The 21,621-nt window shown below is 37.3% G+C and overlaps 1 long non-coding RNA gene across 1 annotated transcript; it reads right to left on the bottom strand.

Annotated features, from left to right (window-relative positions):
- Nucleotides 1–540: 540 nt before the first annotated feature.
- Nucleotides 541–20,849, bottom strand: LOC129215395 (uncharacterized). Its single transcript, XR_008579988.1, has 4 exons — nucleotides 20,713–20,849; nucleotides 19,496–19,556; nucleotides 4,769–4,872; nucleotides 541–3,012 (listed from the first exon to the last, which is right to left on the bottom strand). It is a non-coding gene; the product is annotated as an uncharacterized LOC129215395 (long non-coding RNA).
- Nucleotides 20,850–21,621: the final 772 nt, after the last annotated feature.

The raw sequence follows: 21,621 nt of genomic DNA, 5'->3' as shown, positions 1-21,621 counted from the left end.
CTTAAGATACAATAGGACTATTTATGGCTAAGGAATCAGGCACTGCTCCCATGCTATCTGAACAAGAAACATAATTTCAACACCTAATTCAAGATCCTGCTTCAATCAGTGCCATATAGAAAATTTTAAATAGTTAGATTTAAAAAATGCCAGGCTTTCATAATAAAAATCCTCCACAGGTTTTGGGTTCCTGCCATTGTGTGTGACTTGGGCAGCAGAACTCAGTGCTGGGTGTGAGAACTCGCCTCTGTGGGGCTTAGCTGGCTGGAAAGCAGGGGGGAAATTACAGCATTCTTCCAATGCTGGATTAGCTCCCCAGTCCGGTTTCAGTACTGCCACTGAACAATATGGATCATGGAAACACTTCCTAGGCTGACACTGGAGCACTTCTCCAGGGCTGTACTGACAACATGGAACAAAAGACTGGATCTCACATGGACCCCATGAGGAGGTGGCTCCTGTCACGCCATAGGTACAGGCTATTCAGCAGAAGTAGCCTGTTTGAGATAATGGTAATAATTGCAGGTGTTTTGAGCTCAAGTTGAATAAATATTGAGCAAAGTAATTAAGCATCAACCTAAAAAAAAGTAATTTTTTTCCTACCCTTATGAGTAGTTTTATCTTCATAAATGTAGTAGGTACAGAAAAGTGTATGCTCTACAATAATGAAGAGACAACTATAGCTTGAAGCAGTATGTCAAGTCCATTTTTTGCTTTTGTTCAGGTTTTTATTGCTACAACTTTATTAAATGACTCAGGTTGAGAGTTCTATGATGTTTTTCTGTCACAGGAGGCTTTCAACATCTCTCATGCACTGCAGGGTGTTTGCTTGCTAGGTTTCTTTTACCTTGGCCTATTTTAGCCTTTCTTCTTTTTTTTTTCTTTTCTTTTTTTTTTTTTTTAACATGAGTCACTGTCTGGTGAAAACTCATTAATGGCCTTGGCAGATACTAATTAAAGACAGTTTAATGGCTCCCAGGAAAAGAAGCCCTTGCCCAATTTCTTTGGCTCCAAATGAAGATCATCAGTCTATTAGAAAACAAAATTGTGAGGAGAGGAAGACTTGTGTGTATTGAGGAGAGGACTGACAGAATCATATGAGCAGTATTAGTCACAGATGTGGTTGATTTTGTAATACAATTGAAAACATACAAAATTATACAGGAAAATTCATTCCTATCATTATTTTATTTCAGTCAGCCTCATGATTCTCGACAAAAAAACATTTATATGATTAACTGGAATGATACCTCCTAGTTCTGCTGAAACATTTAGTCTGAGTTTTCCAGAGTAGGTAAACATGAGTCTAGATACACAAACCTTCTTTAGCTGAATAAATCAAGATTCATAGATAAAATTTCACATTCAGTTACATTGGATATCACCATTTTAATAACGGCATGTTTTTTGCCATAATGCTGGTTTTTATGTTTACTGCATTATCATAGAATCATAGAATCATAGAATGGTTTGGGTTGGAAGGGACCACAAAGATCATCTAGTTCCAACCCCCCTGCCATGGGCAGGGACACCCTCCACTAGATCACGTTGCCCAAAGCCCCATCCAACCTGGTCTTAAACACTTCCAGGGAGGGGGCATCCACAACCTCTCTGGGCAACCTGTTCCAGTGCCTCACCACTCTAACAGTAGAGAATTTCTCTCTAACATCTAATCTAAATCAACCCTCCTTCAGCTTAAACCCATTAACCCTTGTCCTGTCACTACACTTCCTGATAAACAGTCCCTCTCCAGCTTTCCTGTAGGCCCCTTCAGGTACTGGAAGGCTGCAATTAGATCTTCCCGGAGCCTCCTCTTCTCCAGGCTGAACAACCCCAACTCTCTCAGCCAGTCTTCACAGGAGAGGTACCTCTGCCCTGTGATCATCTTCCTGGCCCTCCTCTGGGCTCGCTCCAACAGGTTCATGTCCTGCTGGGGGCCCCAGAGCTGGATGCAGTACTCCAGGTGGGGTCTCAGCAGAGTAGAGGGGAGAATCACCTCCCTCGACCTGCTGGTCACACTTCTTTTGATGCAGCCCAGGACACGGTTGGCTTTCTGGGCTGCAAGCGTGCATCGCCAACTCATGCTGAGCTTCTCATCAATCAATACCCCCAAGTCGTCCTCCTCAGGGCTGCTCTCAATCCATTCTCCGCCCAGCCTGTAGTTGTGCTTGGGATTGCGCCGACCCACGTGCAGGACCTTGCCCTTGGCCTTGTTGAACTTCATGAGGTTCACATGGTCCTACCTCTCCAGCCTGTCAAGGTCCCTCTGGATGGCATCCCTTCCCTCCAGCGTGTCAACCACACCACACAGTTTGGTGTCATTGGCAAACTTGCTGAGGGTGCACTCGATTAATAGACACATAAGAAAACTCTTTTCAAGAATAATGACTAATACTCTAGAATTAGTCTAGAGTACTAGATTAAAACATGGTATGATGGTTTCTATCCAAGTCTTGATAGATAAATAAATAATAATAAAAAATCTTTCTATTATCTTGTAGTGTTGTAGGCTTGCTTCAAAAATATGTCAGAGCCTTTAGACAGGTATGGTCTGTCAATGGTCATACCATTTAACATCCAGAAATTTTAGTTGTATGATCTGACTGCTGTTTCAAGGCAAATTACTCCTGTCCTAGGACAGATGTGTTACTCACTGAGCCTAATAGCTAATTTAACATTACCTATGCTAAGGATGTCAGTACATTAACAGACACATTAGTAAATGTGAAAAAAAAGAGTTAAAAGAGGGAGAGCTTTAAAAATTATGTTTTCTTTTTCTATTGTGATATTACAAACACAAAGAACTTCTGAAAATTTGGCTAGTTCATCTGAGAATTAATTACAGCATCAGTATAAGATATTCAGCAGGAGATAATCTCAACGTAGAAGGATTGTCCATTTATAATGGTTCTGGAGCTCCATTTGTTAAAGGACTAGTGTGGTTTGGCATGATGTAGTTCTCATACAAGCTCACGTTCACGTCCAACACTAAACAGTTGTCTGTAACAGGTTCTGTAGCAAACACAGAGCAAGAGAATTTAACAACGTGACTTATGAATTTACAATGCTCCCAACAATTAAACTGTACATGCACAGCCTCCATAAGTGAACTAGAACAATCCTGGGGCAACCCCTCTATCAGGGAACCTGAAATACTGGAAGTTAACAGCAGAAATGCTTGGACTCCACAGATATAAGAACCGGTGCTCTTTGTCTTTTCCAAAATACCTGGAAAGCCTGAGAAAAACTCTCTACAAATCTTAAATTCTTTTCAACCTGTTGTCTGCTTACTGATTATTGTGCCACAGTGTACGGTGTTATCATAATATTACAAATAGCCCAAGGTGGGAAGCAGGACCCATGGTGCAATGCACTTTACTGTACGAAACAAGCTAATAATTCACAATACAAAGGTAACAAATGACAACAAACAGCTTAAGGGCATCCAGGAGAACAATGACTAACATAATATCCTCTGCTTTTACCACTAGGCACCAAGGCTGGAATTAATTTGAGCTATTACAGATATCTGCAAAGGAGCCCTTTGTCTGAGACACTACCATAGACTGCCTTCACTGTCCATGGTACAATTTATTGAATATAAAGTAGGTCAATAAAGTAATTCAGGTGAATCATGCCTAAAAGTGTCTATATTCCTCTGTGCCATTATACATATTTGTCCACATGGTACATATTTACAATTAGATGAGACAAATCCCACTTCAAGACTTAACATTTCTGATGTTTTGTTTTATTTTTGGCACTGGTGGAATGAATCACAGAAAAGAAGTTTTAAAGATGAATGGAAAAGAAAATAATTAATCTTTTAGCTGGAATGATGTCCGAAGTCCAACAACATGGTAGCAACACACTGGAGCATGGATAAGAGTAACTCTTACTTTTTAATGGTCAGAGAGGAAACTGTCTGAAATATGTTTTTCTAAAGGAGATTTCATTTGGAATTTTCTCTGTGGATTAAAAACAAGACAAAATCCCAAACCCTTTTGTTCTGAGAACTTGTCTCTGCAGTGTTGATCCTGTTAGGCCAGGCCACCATACAGGCCACAAGATTAGTGGTGGCAGAAACTAAAATGCTAGTGGAAACTCAGCTGATAATCAGTCACAAAGGCTTCCTGGGACTTCACTGTTTAGTGGCCACTGCATATTTCATTACTATATGAACCCTGATATATACTTTTTCCCAGTTGCTCGACATTGACTTTGATACCTGACCAAGTCACATGCAGCCAAACACAGTAATCAGCTGGATAACTGCTATGTGTCCAAATCTCACAGTCAAATTCATAGTTGCTTGTTTTTCTGCCAATAAAATCTGTTCTTTAATAGAAAATCTGTATTCTACTTCTTACTCAGCCTGGAGTGCCAATCTCTGTTCTGAGAAACAAACCGAAAAGGGCAATAAGGCATTTCTGGGTCCAAAGAAAGGACAGCTGTACCATGAGAAACTTACAGTAGAAAGAATCTGAGGTTTTACAGAAGATGCAATAAAACACGTCCCAGTCATGAAGCCCAGAAAGCTCTCTGCGACAAAGGAGAGTTTTAAATGTCATCAGAAAGATGGCAACACAGTTGAGAATGTTAGGAACAAAAGATTTGTGTGGGAGAGATTAAGAGAGATTTTAGTTATATTGAACTTCAGCTGAAAGCAAATTTATATAAGGTAGTGCCAGAAGGAAGCCAAGATGGTTTTGGACACAATTCAGCCACCACTTGATCTCACGGCTAGTCCTTATTTGAAGATACCAACCTGAAATGATGTGAAAAAAGGATTAACAAGTTCAAGGACAGTGGTCCATGAAACAGCTGCAGAAAATACAGGGCGAGTAAGGAAGATCTTCTTACAAAAATCCCCTAAAATTGAAAAGAGAAAAACTGAAAGAGTACTAAGCCAAGGGAAGACCAGAGTTCAGAAGACTGTCCATCTTGGAAGTACACAAGAAATACGCCACACAAGAGTATAAAGTGGAATGGCAGAGACATCCAGACAGCACATTCATTCAAAAAAGGGAGGAAAGCAAAGGGGAAAAAAAAGATGGCACCATAAGATGCAAACAGAGTAAACACACGTGGTAAACCCTAACTAAGAGTTTAGAATATTTTTAATAAAATCCCTTCCTAAGTAACATAATTGGCAATTCACAAAATGCTGTTCAGCTTGTATTCAGTATACGAAGCACACACACAATATCAAGTTGTAAATTCTGCAGTAGATATTCCACATTTTCATCTGTTGTTTGAGGTACTGCTCTACAGTGGAAACTTATAAAAATTATATAAGTAAACACTAATCTCTCTTTCACTGTATGCCAGCCATGCTAAAATAAATACTCTAGGGAAAACATATAAATCCATTTAACCACATTTGCTTAATAACATTGATTATTTCATCCTTCTGAACTAGCAGACTTTTGTCCATAGTATAAAACTACCATGGATTTTTGTCAGACTTAATGTGTACATTCACCACATTATCAAAGCAATTTGGAAAGAAAGTACACTTTTGACACTGCTTAATAAAAGTAGGTTTATTGCAAGTTATTATGTGATGTCATAATGAAGCCATAAATTACAAAAGCTGCTGCTGCTGCTGCTGCTGATGATGATGATGAAGAGGAATGCTACATGTATTCCTATATATGTATAGGAACAAGATTTATAATTACGACTCAAATTTGGTTTTGCTTCTTTTGCTAAACACTTGGAGTCAAGCTACGTGACCACAAATGGGAAATAAATTAATGACGTTGGACTGCCAGAATGGTACCTTTGTTTTTCTTTTTAGACTAGCTATTTTGTTCTGCCAGTTGTGCTTTCTGTTGCATGTGTAATGGATTTACAGAAACAGTTGACAAATAACTGCAGGATTTGATAGGAGCAGCAGGTGTCTATTTTTTTGGTCTGAATAAACCTTTTTCTCAATAAAACTTCACACTTCAAGAAATAATTAACACTGCATGTCACAGTAGAACATTAAAACTGAAAAGAAATTATCGCAGAATTAGCAATGGCCTTTACCTGAATACATAAAAAAATTTGATCAATTTATGACTCTTTTTGGTTATAGCAAAAGCATGCAGCTGAATCATTGTCTTCCCTTGTGGCTAGGTTACTTCTGCAAAAGTAATTTTCCATTTTCTTTTTCTCCTACCAAGCCCACTTTTATATCAAATCCGCCCAAATCTCTAATATGAAAATCCTTTTCCAAACTGCCCCCCTAACCTTTCCTCCCTTGGTTATTGCTGAGTGCAATTCTGTCTTACTACTTTCATTATTCAGAAGACTGAAGTACAATACAGAAACAGCCACGGGAACCCATGAAACATTACCGTTGTGTCTGAATGAACAGTTCTTTAGAATCTCTTGTGGATGGATGTACTTTGAAACAATGCATGGTAGTAAACAAAATAGTTTAGATGACAACTGAAGCTACATTTTCAAATTCATTCTTTAGGCTTTAAAAATAAGTAAAAAAATGTTTTGAAGACAGATATGCTCCAGATTTGCTCTCAACTCAAAAATGTATGGGTGTACATGTGCAAGGGAGTGTGCCTTTGTACACAAGGTGAAGATACGTACATACATGGAGGGGAGGAATGGAAGTAATCACTTGTTACATATTTTTCAACTGAGTTAATAAGAAAGAAAATATATACATCCCCATCTTATAGAGATGAATATCCACCTTGTACAAAGACTAAAAATTTAATTAACTGTATTTCCTATAAAATACAGAATTATTATTACCACATGACCCACAGTAATCTTTGGAGACCAATACGATACTCTTCATTGGGACAATCAATATGAATGCATCAGTTTAATTGTTCTTTACATGTTTGCCTCTCTTTACTAAAATTGATGCTGGCAAGAAAATCTGAAACTCCATTTATATTCAGCAAGATATATACAGAATTGTCACAAGATCATTGATTTTTCACTAGATGCTACTTTTATTTTTACTAAATAGAGCAAAGCTTGTTGATGCTCCCCGTCTGCGCCAGAATGCAAATGTTTGGTAAACATAATTTACTTGCTTTTCATGTTGTCTGAAAAGTCATTAGCCAAATGAACATAATGACCAAATGTAAAACTGCAGCATGGATCGAGCTAAACTAAGGGTGTTAAAGTATTCCTCTTAGGAGACTGTACACTTTTCTTATACTGACTTACCTGTGATTCTCTAAGTTCCTGTGGGACTTACTCACTGGCTTTCCCTTTCCTCCAGGGTTTATCCCTTCGTCCTGTCATGGGACGTTTGTATGTACATCAACAGCAGAAGTGTGATATTTGTCTGTGGTTATGAGTCAATCATAGGGTGAAATCCACATACTTAGATGCCATCCCCTCCTCTTTCTTTTTTAAAGATGAGAACACAGAAAGGTTGGCAGTTTGATTGTGTGATGTGTCCTACTTCACAATACATGAATTATATTCTGGCATCCATCTTGGGGAACTTAATGTTATGTCCTTTACTTTTATGTACAACCAGAGGTCACAAACGAAACCAGAGCTAATTTTATGATAGCAGGGTGCCCTTCTAAAGAGGTGTTTATAAATAAATGTCCAAAACAACCCAAACAAAATAGAATATAGAATAACAAAATGGAATATTAAATTCCATTTGCACAACATTCACAGATTCTGGAAACATTATCTAATCTGACAAACCAGGAGAATCAGGGCAGCCTGACAGGAGAAAACTGGGAAAGTGTGAGTGTGAGCACATGCGTGTCCATGTGTGTATGTGTGAGAGACCACAACTGTCATAAAGTTCCTCCAGGTACCCGTTTCTAGGGTATAAAATCCAACTAGGATTTGATGGTTTCTGACACAAAAGGGAGCCTAACAACCTCGTTTCTTTCCCTACTCCAGATGCCTGGATTCCAGAATAGAACATCCAGAGTAGCAGCATTAAAAAAAAAAAAAAAAAGTAAAGAGAAAACTGTCCAATAACTCATGCAAATGTTTGAAAAAATGTTTAACGTTTTCCAGAAATCTAACTGGAGTATTAATGAGGTAATATGTAGACAGAAATACACTATGTACTGGGAGATTGTGATATTGTTCTTTTTCATTTCAGAAAATAATATCCTGATTAAGAGAGTTAATTAAAATTTGAAGATATATAAGGTGTAGCTGAACTACTACCTTATTCTGACTTATATATCTACCAGTGAACACACAGAAGGCAAGGTAGCCAGTGACGGTTTTTATGGTTACTGAAAAAGAAATCTTCCAAGAGAGAGCAGGTAGAAATCATTAATGAAGTAATGGTCATAGAAAGGGTTAGCAGAATAGAGGCAAGACACCATCACGGGAGTGAAAACCAATTGATGTAAAGCCTTTACAAATCACTTGCACTCTACTTACAAGCAGAGTTATGACCTTTGGAATTGGAAGAAGAAAAGTAGCTGGGAAACTTCTTGCCCTTTGTGTCCCTTCAGAGTGCTGTCTTCTGTGCCACATCAGCTTGCCTTAGTTCTCCTCTAACCCTCTTTGGCATTCAAATAAATTCTTTTTTTACGCTTACTCTACACTACATTCCTCCTCCTGCTCCTTGCGCCATAGTGGAAGGGCAGGGAGAGCTTTTCTGCTCTCATTTCAAAAGCAGGACACAAAACCAGACCCTCCTAAAATAGTCTCCAGCAGTTGAAAGGAGTGACTGAAGAAAAAGTCAAATTTACTCTTTCTATCCATTAAAGACCTTCAGCAGTAACAATTCTACATAGTGAATAAGCAGCTGGTGGCTGCTTATAGAGGTGGCTACTAGCCATGTGGCTGACCATGAACAGGGATTTTTTTTGAGTAAATTATATATTTTCATACCATTAGCAAAGTGTGTCTGTAACTCTAGAGTGCCTCAGTTCTATATTTCAAAGTTTGTAGGTACCAGACTGTATAATGGCATTTTCTTTAACAGAGGTACATATTGTCTGATATTAACATCGCTGAAATGTTCCAGAGGAAAATTTTAATAAAATTGAGTCTGTTTGCAATTGCTGTCTTGGAAAACTTCAGCCTGAAAAATTAAACTTGAGCAAAATTTTAAGAAACTAAAAATAGAATTTTATGATGTGAGGCACCACATTTTAACTATTGGCAAGAGCCCAGTTCTAGCTGCAGTATCATTGCATACACAGTTACGCACACATGTATGTATGTACATAAGACTACACTGAATTATTAAGATTGCAAGAACAAATACTGCATTAGGAAGTTAAAGACAGTGATGCTAATCTGAACTCCTTCACAGTAAATGCCTTAGAGTACTGTTTCTGCAAGCAGTTAACAGAAATCAGTTCATTTATCACAATTTACTATATGATCCCTTGTTTGTGTGGCTGCCATGAGGGTCTCAAGTCAGGCTTAGAGAATGAGGAAAAGAGATCAGTGGCCATCTTGGGACTGTTTGTCATGACGGCATCATGTGGTTGCAGGCTTAAGTGGTTTTGTGCTCTGTTTTGAAGAAGGAGTTAGGGAGGTAGTTAGGTTCTAATTCGCAAAGTTCAGATGGGAATCAATAGAGTTTCAGGAATTTGGCCGAAGGTACCTAGGTTCTCACAGCAGTAGATAATAAGAATTGACTCATGCTTTTATTATTTCAGTAAAATTAATAAAAAGCAATGAAGAACACATAATACATGAAAACATAATGCTTTTGCGTTAAAGGTAGATGTAATTATCAGATGTATTATTGTTAAGACAGTAATTATTCTATTCCAAGGTCTCTCTGGTATATAAAGATCAGTTTCAAACATTCTTAAATGAATTAGGGGGAACTCATAGAAGATCAATGGAAAGGAAGTTTGGAAACAATCTGTATAGCCTGAGAGGACTGGGGTTGTTAAGGCTGGAGAGGAAAACGTAGGATAACAGTGTCAGGGAGGAAATCAGAGGAAGGAACACAAAAAGTTTCAAATACATTAAATGTTATAACAAAGAGGACAGTAATGGATAACATTCCACAGTTGTAGAGCACAGGACAAGGCAAAAAAAAAAAAAAAATCAGTTTAAATCAGTTGCTTCAACCATTAAAGAGCTATTATAAAACATTCCTAATTGTAAAGATTGTCAAACAGTGGGACAGGCTACTTTGGGAAGCTGTTGAATCTCTGTGCTGAGTATTTTTTATGATTAACACAGAGGTTGTTCAGTTATACTTGACCTTGAGTCAAAGCAGGGAAGTGGACTAGCTTAATCTATGATCCTTAAATATTAACATTCTCAGGACAAGAACCATGCAGACTTCCAAAAGAAGGGGAAAAAAAAGCCTATTTTAATTTTATCTGTGCAGTTCACAGAAGAGCCATTTACAAGTCATAATGAAAAAGAACCTCTTTAAAAATACATGAAGGGCAAATGTGTTTTCTTTATCAGCCTCAACAATTTGGTGCACGTTCTAATTTCTTTCTGCTGTAGCTTCCAGGGTCCCATTGATCTTGTGGCGTGGGAGGACTCTTAGGTGGGAGTCTGTTACCCTGAGCAACATGACAGCGTTAATTCAGTTGTGCTCTGGGAAAATGAAAGTAGGCTACATGCATATTTGCATCTCTGCCAATAAACACATTAGTGCTGCAAGTGCAGGAATTTTTGCCACATTAATCAGTTTGATTCCCCTATTAGTACTTTTTTTTAGTGCTACCTGTCTTCCATCTGCTTGATAAGAAGAGGAAGAGATCTGCTTGTCGTACATTTCATATTGAACTCTGCTCAATGGGTCTGCTTTATTGCATACATTCATTTTAAAGTTCATAAATGAGAAATCCAATAATATGCAACTAGAGAAACCAGCTGGTTTTCATGCCATTTCAGCTAAATAATTATTTTTGTCTTGCTAAAACACAGAAAGCATTCTTATTTTAGGAATAATTTTAGGATTTATGGAACATAGCTTGATTCATACTCATTGCTAAAATGTTTTTTCCTCACACTCTGCTAGCACATCCAATGGCTGTTAGATCCATGAGAAATTTCTAGATATATCTCAGTGCAGTCAAGTTGGGATTCATATTGTCTAACTTTACTATGTAAGAGTTAGGCTTCTAGTCATCTAGATCCCTGCTCGGGTCACTGGGGAAAGAAGCACCTTGAGCTGGTGATTCATCTCACCTGCAGTACTTATTTTAACGTAAATGAAAACCCAGGAGTATGGAATTCCTGGGTGGTATTACACTCAGGCCAGTCCCCAGCTTGGATGAATGAAGGGCCAAGACATTGGAGAAGTGATAACATGAACCTTTACAACTCAATCTGGGTACTGTTGCAGTCTTTCTAGGGGCAGCTATAACATACTTTCCTAGTTGTAATTTGGGAAAAAATACCCTGTTAGAAAATTTCCTCCTTAAAGACAAATTTTAGAAAGGGGCTGTTTTACCTTGATTTCAGGTGGGGAGAGGTTTGTGCTGAAGTGATCCCAGAGGAGTGGAAATCAGCCAGGTTTAAAAGTACACCTTGCATTAGGACTCCTAAATGAGGCAGGTTTTCTTCCACAGGAAGGCTAGAAGCCATTGCACTGCAACTCAACAGCTGGAGAAAGTATTTCTTCAGGCTAGCTTGCAGAAAATACCAAACGGGGTCTAAATGTTCGACATAGAACATCACAGTGAGTGTTTCCGTGCACTTGTTCAGAACTCTGAATCCTTCCCTGAGGGCAGGTGCTGCACACTAGAGCAGGAGGCAGATTTCTCTATACTAGACCCACATGGTGAGAAGACTTGCCCAGAAATAGAGACTTTACCTTTGAATCCTCTACGAGCCTCAGGAGTCTTGAGTCCGTTATTCGTACTCTTCAAGGAAAGGGTCTAACCTCCAACTCTCTCCTTAAATGGGATCAACTCCCAATACCACTTATTCACTTTTACCAGTGATGTTTTAACAGATAATCACTACAAATTTACTGTGTTATTTTACAGTATTTGACAAATTACTTCTCAATTTCTTTAACTAATGATCTAATTTGGAAAGTATAACTGGCATATAGTATGAATTTTGGATGAAATGGACTATATATCAAAATGAGCAACTCGAGGTTCTTCTGACTTTCTCTAAGAAGATGACAGCAGGAACCAGGAGACTTGCTCAAAGCATGCATTATCCAAACTAAGCATGATAAGTAGAAGATAATATTGATTTATTTTTCTTTACATTAATATCTGCTTTAAATTTAAGCAAATGTGTACACTGAGTTGGGAATTAATTAAAGGTAGCATCTTGCTGCGTGTCCCTAAACTTAGAGTCATCTGCACACAGAACTTGTTGGGGTTTTTTTAAATTTCAAATCCCTACATATATTGTAGCTTTACAGACTGTAATACAGAGGAGTCAAAGCCACCATCTTCTATTTTCATTCATAATTTTTAATGAATGAGAACAATTGTGTGAAACTCGCATGTTCATAACCCAACTTGCTAAAACCCGTCTTGTGTTTGCATGCGTTTGTAAGGCAGAGAGTGAGTGATGTACAATGGGGAGTAACACAATGTTGAGACAGGAAACTTAAGACATTAATATCTTAATTTATAAATTGAAATCTCATTTTCCACATCTCCAGCCCCATGACCCTGCCCTTCAGCTGTGAAACTTAAAACAATAAATGTGAATAATCAATAGCCCTGTAAACATGTTGGGTATGTTTCCTACCAAGATGATTTGCAATTTTACGCCTAGTTTCATATCTAATGTTGGTAATTTTTCAGAATAATAGAAGTTATTTCATACTGATGAAATTTCCCTTTTGCACAGAGATCTAAACCTGTTCCTGTGCTATTACGTCAATGCAGAGTTTTGCAGATAAACAGTCCCCCTCCATGAGCTCTAGGCCCTGTGGACCTAAGCCAGCTCTGCACTGGAAGTGATACAGCAGTGGTTAGGGTAGCATTCAACTAACCAGCCATGCTGGGAGGCAAGATACATTAGGTTGGACTTACAACACGATAATATCTGTAGGCTAGTTTGGAGTGCAAATGGCTTAAGGACACATCTGTCTGAATAAGAAGTGGAGACATACCTTCCAGTCGGCCAGAAGCTCAAAATCTGTAAGCAGCATTTATGTCCTGCTTCACTACTCTTTCTCTTCCTTAAGATGAAGGGGTGGGGGAACAAGATTGTTAACGAGAAACGGTCTTTTATTCCAGTTTTCCTTGGGGTTTCCAAATGGAAAAGAGTTTCTTTCTTGGTTCATCCAAAGTAACACTGTCTTGCCCAACAGCTGTTAACATGCTTTTTATACTTCTTCTCATATTAATATCTCTAGTACTATTTTTCTGGGGTTTTGTCCCTCTTTAAGCATCCTACAATCTCCAAATTCTTTTTGGACTTGTCTACTTAATTAGGCTGAAAGAGTCAAGTATGACAGGACCTGTTGCTGCAACGAGTGGAAGTGACCTCTACCTAAAGCTTATAGAAGTAGCTCTAGTGTTGGTACCCAGACAGAAACTGATTAAAACAGACACTGCTACATGGAAATATTATTCATTTTAATAATGCCAGACAGTCTCAGGAGTATGATTGGTAATGGATTCCATCTGGTTTGGTTGTCTCTGTTCTGCCTCAGAATGACTTTATAATTAGCTTTGAATCTATTTAGCTCCATAATTTCAATCCTGAAATAAGCTAGGTGGCTTCATAAAGCTTTAAAGGTAATATACAGGCTTACACTTTCATTTTAGAAGATCTGTATAGGAAGTCAAGGATTGACTTCAGTTAATCATACATTCTGATACTTGTTTAAAAGATCAAATAGATGAACTGGATATGACTGAAGGATAGTGGATTAAATTAAAATATGCAAAATGGTCATTTGGATAAAGTAAATCTTAATGGACTTTTTATCACTGAAAAAATCCTCAGTTTTATTTACTTTAAATTGCTAATGCAGGACACTTACTAGCAATTAAAAAATAGAAATCTGAGAAGGAAAATTCCTTCATACCTCTAAAAAGTAAAATAATGATTGAAAAACTCACTCTGCCTTTACTGATGGTGTTATTAATGAGTTTGACTCATTATGCAGTATTTTTGCATCTCTTACAGAGAGACTTCTGGAATAATTTACCCCACAAATGAAACCTGGCCAGAAATCAAATTCCTATGGATACAGGAAAGACAGTAATTTTTATCATCTTCATCATAAATAATAATCTAAATTAATTTGAATTAGTATATGGTCTTCAATTATGCAGTTTATATACATCTGTCCTGGTTTTCAGCTGGGATAGAGTTAATTTTCACAAGAAGCTGGGAGGGGACACACCCAGGACAGCCGACCCAACGTGGCCAAAGGGATATTCCATACCATATGATGTCATGATCAGCATATAAGGGGTGGGGGTGGGGGAAGGGAGTGCCGGCCAGGGAGGAGGGATCACAGCTCAGGGATGGATTAGGCATTGGGTTCTGAGCAGTGAGCAAATTGCATTGTGTATCAATCACCCGCTTGCATATTCTTTTATTAGCATTGTTGTTGTTATTTTCCTTTTCCTTTGCTGTCCCAGTAAACGGTCCTTATCCCAACCTGTGAGTTTTACTTTTTTTCTTCTAATTCTGGTGGGGGCAAGAGAGAGCGAGCAGCTGTGAGGTGCTTAGTTGCCAGCTGAGGCTAAACCATGACAATATTGTTCCCCCGTGTTAGCAAGGAAATGTAACAGGATGAACACTTTTAAGCAAAGTCTTTTCTAATTATGAAGCAAAAGATCAAACTCAGCTGATCATTGACTCTAAAGCAAGAGGAAATAGGAAAGCTGTATCATAAGAATTAAAGAGATTTGGAGATGCAAAATAATACTTTCCATCGATCTTGTATAGTCAGTACAATTGTGCAGTATCTAATAGATAATTAGCTATTAGAACACTTCTAACATTAAGAATTGATTCTACAGAACATCATGAGAAGTACTTCTAGATGTTTGCATTGGATCCCTGAGAGAAATCCATCATATTAGATGTATTTCTCCAAAAAGATACATACATATATTTTAATAAAAACTGTGCAGAAATTAAGTTTCTTTAATTTCTACAGTCACCTTTGTAAAGGCCCGTGATGGTAAATCAATGGCACTGATTCAAACTGTTGGCAATGACAGGAGATGTAGTCTAGAACCAGCAAGAATGAGCTACAATGACTTTGAAATAAACTTGACATAATACTCCAAGAAGGTTCCTCATCACTACCAATAATTATGTTGCAATTCTGCACTCATGTTGAAAACTATACTTCTTCTGAGTCAGATTTCTTAGTAAATATGTTTGCATACAACTGTTGCTAGGCAAACCTCAGTAGCAGATGTTACTGGTGTTTAAAAGTTTCTAGCTAAAAGCAAAAGAGGAAATCCAAGAAAAATCATAGGAGATGACACTTCTTCGGTTCTAGTGTGAAAGGCCAGTGATATTTACAGTAGTAGTTGTAATGCTATCTACAAGCTACAACTCTGAGACATTTAATAATGTTCTGTAATAAAAAAGCAAGTAAGCGAACCTTACTTTTAGCTGGAAGTAACTTTTTTCCTTTTGAAACAATTTTGACAAAAAGATTCATAATGAAAACCCCTTGTAACACACTTTCACTGGAGTGGTGCCTTTTGATTTTTGATGTGTAAATGGAGCATGCCAAAAGGCCAAATACAAACAACAGATGTGCAGCATTTTCTCAAATCACAAAATACATGCATTGAAGCCAATGCTACCAATGTTCCATAGTTGACCTTCATTCATATCTACAACAGATTGGTCTCTCTGACTTCCTGGGTGTTCATATTTCTGACAGTCTCATAACCAGTATTATTATTACTACATCTGTAAGGCAGGACCCTCCAGTCCATTTTCCTCTCATTCAAACAATACTAAGCTTTGATTGAGACTGATTTCAATACAGCAATAAAATGAGGTGGGGCAAAGATACTGAAAGGCTTTAAAGGGTATGAAAAAAATTAAGTATTATATTCTTTTATTTTATCTGAAAATGTCTTCTGACATCTTCAAAGACAGGTCTGTTTGGATTTAAATCAAGTTATTGATAGCATCTCTTAAAACATTGGGTCCAAAAATAATTGAAAATCAATCTGTCAGATCACCAATGAGCCACAGACAAGGAGAAAAATATTCCTGTATTTCAGGGTTGGTCCAGTAAGGATGTCATCACACAGCATAACACAACTCCATGCATTGCTAGTGAATAATCCTAAAAGCAAAGCAATAGAGTAAAAATAAATAAATGAAACCGTAATGCTTTGACCTCCTACCAATCCTGTAACACAAATGTTTGGGTTTTTCCTTTGATCTAGCCTTAAGCAATCTTGAAAAAGTAACAAAGTGTACAATCTTTCTCATACATAAATTTAATCATATTTACATATACACACACCATCTAAATTAAAAACTCTTATAAAAGCCCAAAAAGCATTTAGCTACATCTACTTATATAAAAATAACCCAAATTTACTGGTGTCAAAGAAGAAAAAAAAAAGGAAAAAAGAAACATTAAAGATGTATGTGATTGCACTTTTTCTTCCTTTGCAGTGATTGTTGTTTGTTTTCCTTTCATCTGCCAAAGAATTTTCTTCTAGAGTCCGTTTTTAATAATTGGCTGAAACATCCCTTTGGCTGATATGACAGAGGTATTATTTAGCATAAAAAATTACTTTAAATTAAAAAGTAGGACTCTCTCTTGCCCAGCTTCATCATCGGGATGTTTGTATCCAGCTAGTTACAAAGTAAGAGTCAGCTCTGAATTTTAATGACATAAAGGTGTAAGATTACAAGTGGGTGAATTATTATGCATAAAAATGCACTAAGCTAGGAAAATTACTAAAACTGACACACCTCCTTGAACACACACTGAATAATTCATAATTCTGTGGTTTAAATACATATTATCTAAACAGTTTATTTTAGATAAGGCAATGCAGAAGGTTATGCTAAAAAGGCAAAATATTCTGAGGGCACTACAGGTAGGAAAGATGAGGCTCCAATCTGCACAGGGAGCTGAATTTCTTTTATTCAGACATCTTGTCTAACATTTGCAGAATTTCACCAGTTACTTGTGTTAAGTTCATAACTTCATTCACAATGACAATTTGTCCTTTGAAGGAGAACTTTTGATTTTTAGATTTCTATTACTGAACACCCTACCATTTTCCCAGTTAACTTGCACACTTAGTGCCGAAATGATGCACTGTATTTTTAGTTTGAGTTTGTTCAGCTTCGGCTTCACTTTTCAGACTTAGAACAAGTCTATTAATTTTTTGTTCTGCTTTCAATGGCATCTTCTCTCTATAAATACCTACAGGTCGTGATCTTGTCACTTCATCTCATCTTGAATAAAGTATCGACTCTCACTGAAAGCAAAATTCAGCATTGTTATAGTTCTTTTCTGGATACTTCCAACTTTTATCATTTTTCTGCCACATAAGCAGGATAGTAACTTTCACTGTTGTTATTTACAGGAAAGAAAAACCCAACATTTTTTTTAAATCTTGATATCACCTATAATATGCATCTGAACTGCATGTTAATCTTCTTATCTGAAGGAACGCACTGAGAACTCAAATGTTTTGCTACCATTAATTTTGAGTCTTTTGTAGGATCAATCCATATTCCAGTTCTCCTAGAAGTATAATTCACATTTTAGTCTTTTAGTTCTGACATTGCATTTCTAATGCTTATGGTAAAATGAAGTTACTCTGACATGTAACCCTGATCATGGTGATAGCAATTAATAACTGAAACATTAACTTATTTTAATTATAACTACTCTGCCATTTTTTTTCACCCACAAAATATTATCATCAATAAAGTCTTCTTGGTGGGCAACACAATGAACATGAGTCGGGAATACCCCTTTGAAGCAATTTATGCAAAACACATATTGGGTTGCATTAGCAAGAGCATAGCCAGCTGACCAAGGTGGGTGATTACTCTCCACTCTTCAGCAGTCATGAGTCTGCGTGTGAAGCACCATGTACTGTTGTGGGCCCCGTGGTACAGGAACGACAGTTAGAAACTCAGATGAGTTTTCTGGAAGGCCACAGATATGGTTAGGAGATGGAAGCACATGACGTACATCATGAAGGATGATGAAAGGACTAAAAGAGTTGGATGTGTTAGCCTGGAGAAATCTTGAGGAGATATTTCCCCAGAGGAAGGGGGAATTTAATTTCTGTCTTCAACAGCCTAATAGGTTGCAGTAGGGAAGACAGACTCTTCTCTAATATGCACAGCAAAAGAAGAGGACACAATGATCATAAGCTGCTGCACAGGAATTTCCATCTGGACATATACCAAAACAAAAATCACAAATAGTGTAGTTAAGCCCAGGAACAGGTTTCTCAGAAAGATTGTCTCTGGAGAAATTCAAAAGTTGACTGAACTAGGTCCTGAGAAACTTTGTCCAACTTTGAAGCTGAACCTGTTTTGAGCAGGAGATTGGTCTAGATAATCTGCTGCAGTCCTTTCCAATATAAATTATTATAAATGGATTTTTCAGTTAAAGAAACCAGAAAGAACTGATTCACAATATTTTGCATTATATAGAGGTTTTAACTTTTAAGACTGACAGGTAACCTTCTAGGATGTACAGCATCCCTAGATATGGAAAACATTGGCATTGTTTTATTCATTTTCATTTGGCCAAAAAGTCAAGCCTTCAGATTGCTCAGGTCAAGAATAGTAATACATGGAGGAAATACACTTATTACAAAGCTACAGATCTGGGATACAATATCAAAAGTAATGGGAAGTGATGCTAAAAGCAAGAAAACTCATTCATGCTTAGGTAAGCCTCAGCAGGAACAGACATGGAAAAATTAATAATGACAAAATCTCAACCTTACTTTGTTGCTTAAATCAAGACAAATATGTTAAAGCCTAATTTAAAAGGGTAGTAAGTAATGAAATTGATATTAATCTAAACCTCTGAGACATTTTCAAAATGAGTTAAATGACTTTCCTATAATAAATCTTAATATAGTTTTAGTGGGATAAAATTTTAAAGTTTTTATCCTGCACGGAACATTAAAAATAATAGTCCCTTGCCATCTGGGAATGAAGGCTGTCAAGATTTCATGGTGACCATTAAGACAAGAGCAATATGAATGTCTTCTCCTGCTACTCTCTAACAGTTACAAGTTGTGTCTCTGATTTATTCCTGAAGAATTCTATTGGGGTGCAAAATAACCACTTCCCCAGCTCCCTGAATAGATAATTCTTGAGGTTCTACTCATGCCTCCTAACTCTTCCAGTACATTTAAATATTTTCCTTCTTTCTGAGTCCTTCACAATGTCATACCCCCTGCTGAGTTAGCCTAAAGCTTTCCAGCAGAGTAGTCCACACTGGATTTGGAAGGGCACTTGGCACACTCCAACAACGGGAAGGAAAGAAGAAAAGGAAAGTTTTGGAGCTGCAATGCAAAAGGAGGGGGACAGTCCTAGATAGTCACATTTCTTACTCTTCGTGCAATCAAAGGAAAGATTGTATCCTCACCAGTAGTAGCTGTCACCCCTTAAATTGGTCCTCCTTTATCAACAGCATTTTTCCTTCATTTCTACAATACAAGCATAGGGAAGCTAAGAAGTTAGGTGAGGGTCATTTTGCTATCTTTAATAACTTTACCTATGCCTAGAGCCAAATCTGGCCTCCAGTTCCATCCATGTCCTCTATAATATTCCCACTTCAATTAATTATCATCAATCCTGTTGACTGGATAAAAGGTAATGGATAGCATAGCTGGCTGTGGGCTAGGACTGCGCTGTTTAACTAGTCAAAGCACAAGTTCTGATGGCCGGGCACGTATTGCCAGATAGAACAGGTAAAGACTGACTCTCCTTCTGTCTTTTCCTCTGTAACAACACTAATCATATAGATCCTTAATCTGCTTGGTCAGTTCCACAGAACCATTAGGAACTTAACATCACTGAGACTCTTTGCCTTTATATCAAATTAAGCTGAAATTCATCATCTGCTTCAAAAATTGTTAGTTAGTGGCACTGACACACCTATGCATATTGACAGTGAAAACAGTTTGGAAAACCACAATTAAGAAAACAGGCTATAAGTGAAAACATATCCAGAAAATAAAATTAGGAAGAATCCATCAGGACAATTACTTTAGTACAGCTTCCCTCAGGGAAGAAATGCGAATGGTGGTTGCTCCTTCAAATTGAAGCCTGAGTTTTGCATTTGGGGGGTGGGAGACAGAAGTCTAAGACATGGAATTAATTAATTCTGGTGGCAACGGAGTAATTTTTTTGTTGTATTACCAGCCTGAATTCAGTACAAAATCTGCACTAAACAGAATAAAAAGCAAGGTATATTTACATAGTTTCATAAAATTAATTGCAAAAATTAATAAAACTTACAATATGCAGAAAAATCAATCGCTAGAAAAATACTTTTAGTATTCAGTATACAATAAAGGTATCAAGAAGATAGAACTTTCTAATGACTTACTAATAATAACAAATAAATACATTTCTAAATGTCTGCATCGTAGTCATGGCTTAACCCAGGCAACAGCTAAATCAACTACACAACCTCACTCCCCACCCCCCCGCCAGTGGGACAGGGGAGACAATCGAAAATGAAAAAAAACAAAGGAAAAAAAAAAGTAAAACTTGTAGGTTGAGATAAAGACAGTTTAATAGGACAGAAAGGGAAGATAACAACAACAACAACAATAATAATAATAATAATAAACTCACCACCCAAAGTCAATGCTCAGCTAGTTCCTGAGCTGTCCCACCTCCTGGCCAACCCCCCTGTTATAAACAAAGCGTGATGTCATATAGTATGGAATATCCCTTTGGCCAGTTTGGGTCAGCTGTCCTGGGTCTGTCCCCTCCCAGCTTCTTGGGTGCACTCCCCCTCTTCTCGTTGGCAGGCCGGTATGAGAAGCTGAAAAATCCTTCACTGCTTAGCAACAACTAAAATTTTAGTACGCTGTCAACGTTATTCTCATCCTAAATCCAAAACACAGCACTATACCAGCTGCTAGGAAGAAAATTAACTCTGTCCCTGCTGAAACCAAGACAATCATTCAAAAATATGAATTGTCATGGCTTGTGAACATTAAGTCATCAACAGAAAGACCTATTATCTGTGAATTGTAATGGTAGCCTATAAGTACAGAAGGCATATATGGTAGCTTGCTGTTAATAATACAAAGGGCCTGCATTTTCATAAATTATCTGTTTAGAATGCGTGGTTTGACTGCCTCTGACTACTGCACTTTGCTTATTAATACTTGAGGCTTTGGCTTTATTAAGTATATTGAACATGTCTCTGTTGTATTGCTTATGAGTGCAGTAACTGGGAAATCATGTTTAGGAAAATTAAGAAAGTTAATTTAAATCTTTTTTTTTTCAGCTTTAGTAAAGTCTAAAGCTTCTGCTTAATCACAAATGCTTAAAATGTACACCAATAACCCCCATGAATTAAATGTTAGAAAATATTTCTTAGCAGAGTTCAACTCACTATATATGGTTAGAAGACGGATTACCTACATTCTAGTTACTATCTGTGACTGTATTAATCTGGAATAAGTACTTTAGTCTGATTAAAAAAAAAAAAAAGAAAAAATATTTGTAAAAGTGTACTGATTTTGGCTGGGA

Source organism: Grus americana, chromosome 1, assembly GCF_028858705.1.
Source record: "Grus americana isolate bGruAme1 chromosome 1, bGruAme1.mat, whole genome shotgun sequence".
Lineage (NCBI taxonomy): Eukaryota > Metazoa > Chordata > Aves > Gruiformes > Gruidae > Grus > Grus americana.
The sequence above is the reverse complement of the archived record's forward strand: the minus strand, read 5'-3'. Positions and strand labels throughout refer to the sequence as shown.